The following is a 3,843-nucleotide window of genomic DNA, read 5'->3' as shown; positions in this document are numbered from 1 at the left end:
TGAGGAATAGCCTCTGTATGTAGTGATGGAGGAATAGCGCTGTATGTAGGGATGGAGGAATAGCTGTATGTAGGGATGGAGGAATAGCTGTATGTAGGGATGGAGGAATAGCTGTATGTAGGGAGATGGAGAAATAGCGCTGTATGTAGGGATGGAGGAATAGCTCTGTATGTAGTGATGGAGGAATAGCTGTATGTAGTGATGGAGGAATAGCTGTATGTAGGGATGGAGGATTAGCTCTGTATGTAGTGATGGAGGAAGAGCTGTATGTAGGGATGGAGGAATAGCTCTGTATGTAGGGATGGGAGGAATAACTCTGTATGTAGGGATGGAGGAATAGCTCTGTATGTAGGGATGGAGGAATAACTCTGTATGTAGCGATGGAGGAATAGCGCTGTATGTAGGGATGGAGGAATAGCTGTATGTAGGGATGGAGGAATAGCTGTATGTAGGGATGGAGAAATAGCGCTGTATGTAGGGATGGAGGAATAGCTCTGTATGTAGTGATGGAGGAATAGCTGTATGTAGTGATGGAGGAATAGCTGTATGTAGGGATGGAGGATTAGCTCTGTATGTAGTTGATGGAGGAAGAGCTGTATGTAGGGATGGAGAAAATAGCTGTATGTAGGGATGGGAGGAATAACTCTGTATGTAGGGATGGAGGAATAGCTCTGTATGTAGTGATGGAGGAATAGCTCTGTATGTAGTGATGGAGGAATAGCGCTATATGTAGGGATGGAGGAATAGCTCTGTATGTAGTGATGGAGGAATAGCTGTATGTAGTGATGGAGGAATAGCTCTGTATGTAGTGATGGAGGAATAGCGCTATATGTAGGGATGGAGGATTAGCTCTGTATGTAGTGATGGAGGAAGAGCTGTATGTAGGGATGGAGGAATAACTCTGTATGTAGGGATGGAGGAATAGCTCTGTATGTAGGGATGGAGGAATAACTCTGTATGTAGGGATGGAGGAATAGCTCTGTATGTAGGGATGGAGGAATAACTCTGTATGTAGCGATGGAGGAATAGCGCTGTATGTAGGGATGGAGAATAGCTGTATGTAGGGATGGAGGAATAGCTGTATGTAGGGATGGAGAAATAGCGCTGTATGTAGGGATGGAGGAATAGCTCTGTATGTAGTGATGGAGGAATAGCTGTATGTAGTGATGGAGGAATAGCTGTATGTAGGGATGGAGGATTAGCTCTGTATGTAGTGATGGAGGAAGAGCTGTATGTAGGGATGGAGAAATAGCTGTATGTAGGGATGGAGGAATAACTCTGTATGTAGGGATGGAGGAATAGCTCTGTATGTAGGTGATGGAGGAATAGCTCTGTATGTAGTGATGGAGGAATAGCGCTATATGTAGGGATGGAGGAATAGCTCTGTATGTAGTGATGGAGGAATAGCTGTATGTAGTGATGGAGGAATAGCTCTGTATGTAGTGATGGAGGAATAGCGCTATATGTAGGGATGGAGGAATAGCTGTATGTAGTGATGGAGGAATAGCTGTATGTAGGGATGGAGGATTAGCTCTGTATGTAGTGATGGAGGAAGAGCTGTATGTAGGGATGGAGGAATAGCTGTATGTAGGGATGGAGGAATAACTTTGTATGTAGGGATGGAGGAATAGCTCTGTATGTAGTGATGGAGGAATAGCTCTGTATGTAGTGATGGAGGAATAGCGCTATATGTAGGGATGGAGGAATAGCTCTGTATGTAGTGATGGAGGAATAGCTGTATGTAGTGATGGAGGAATAGCGCTGTATGTAGGATGGAGGAATAACTCTGTATGTAGGGATGGAGGAATAGCTCTGTATGTAGGGATGGAGGAATAACTCTGTATGTAGGGATGGAGGAATAACTGTATGTAGGGATGGAGGAATAGCTCTGTATGTAGGGATGGAGGAATAACTCTGTATGTAGGGATGGAGGAATAGCGCTGTATGTAGGGATGGAGGGAATAGCTGTATGTAGGGATGGAGGAATAGCTGTATGTAGGGATGGAGGATTAGCTCTGAATGTAGGGATAGAGGAATAGCTCTGTATGTAGTGATGAGGAATAGCTGTATGTAGGGATGGAGGAATAGCTGTATGTAGGGGATGGAGGAATAACTCTGTATGTAGGGATGGAGGAATAGCTCTGTATGTAGTGATGGAGGAATAGCTCTGTATGTAGTGATGGAGGAATAGCGCTATATGTAGGGATGGAGGAATAGCTGTATATAGTGATGGAGGAATAGCGCTGTATGTAGGGATGGAGGAATAACTCTGTATGTAGGGATGGAGGAATAGCTCTGTATGTAGGGATGGAGGAATAACTCTGTATGTAGGGATGGAGGAATAACTGTATGTAGGGATGGAGGAATAGCTCTGTATGTAGGGATGGAGGAATAACTCTGTATGTAGGGATGGAGGAATAGCGCTGTATGTAGGGATGGAGGAATAGCTGTATGTAGGGATGGAGGAATAGCTGTATGTAGGGATGGAGAAATAGCGCTGTATGTAGGGATGGAGGAATAACTCTGTATGTAGTGATGGAGGAATAGCTGTATGTAGTGATGGAGGAATAGCTGTATGTAGGGATGGAGGATTAACTCTGTATGTAGTGATGGAGGAAGAGCTGTATGTAGGGATGGAGGAATAGCTGTATGTAGGGATGGAGGAATAACTCTGTATGTAGGGATGGAGGAATAGCTCTGTATGTAGTGATGGAGGAATAGCTCTGTATGTAGTGATGGAGGAATAGCGCTATATGTAGGGATGGAGGAATAGCTCTGTATGTAGTGATGGAGGAATAGCTGTATGTAGTGATGGAGGAATAGCACTGTATGTAGGGATGGAGGAATAACTCTGTATGTAGGGATGGAGGAATAGCTCTGTATGTAGGGATGGAGGAATAACTCTGTATGTAGGGATGGAGGAATAACTGTATGAAGGGATGGAGGAATAGCTCTGTATGTAGGGATAGAGGAATAGCTCTGTATGTAGTGATGGAGGAATAGCTCTGTATGTAGTGATGGAGGAATAGCCGCTATATGTAGGGATGGAGGAATAGCTCTGTATGTAGTGATGGAGGAATAGCTGTATGTAGTGATGGAGGAATAGCGCTGTATGTAGGGATGGAGGAATAACTCTGTATGTAGGGATGGAGGAATAGCTCTGTATGTAGGGATGGAGGAATAACTCTGTATGTAGGGATGGAGGAATAACTGTATGTAGGGATGGAGGAATAGCTCTGTATGTAGGGATGGAGGAATAACTCTGTATGTAGGGATGGAGGAATAGTGCTTTATGTAGGGATGGAGGAATAGCTGTATGTAGGGATGGAGGAATAGCTGTATGTAGGGATGTGAGAAATAGCGCTGTATGGAGGGATGGAGGAATAGCTCTGTATGTAGGGATGGAGGAATAGCGCTGTATGTAGGGATGGAGGAATAGCGCTGTATGTAGGGATGGAGGAATAGCTCTGTAGTAGGATGGAGGAATAGCGCTGTATGTAGGGGATGGAGAATAGCTGTATGTAGGGATGGAGGAATAGCTGTATGTAGGGATGGAGGAATAGCTGTATGTAGGGATGGAGGAATAGCGCTGTATGTAGGGATGGAGGAATAGCTCTGTATGTAGGGATGGAGGAATAGCTGTATGTAGGGATGGAGGATTAGCTCTGTATGTAGGGATGGAGGAATAGCGCTGTATGTAGGGATGGAGGAATAGCTCTGTATGTAGTGAAGGAGGAATAGCTGTATATGGTGATGGAAGAATAGCTGTTATGTAGGGATGGAGGATTAGCTCTGAATGTAGGGATGGAGGAATAGCGCTGTATGTAGGGATGGAGGAATAGC

The sequence above is a fragment of the Mixophyes fleayi genome, chromosome 12 (assembly GCF_038048845.1).
Source record: "Mixophyes fleayi isolate aMixFle1 chromosome 12, aMixFle1.hap1, whole genome shotgun sequence".
Lineage (NCBI taxonomy): Eukaryota > Metazoa > Chordata > Amphibia > Anura > Limnodynastidae > Mixophyes > Mixophyes fleayi.
Note: the sequence above shows the minus strand (reverse complement) of the source record.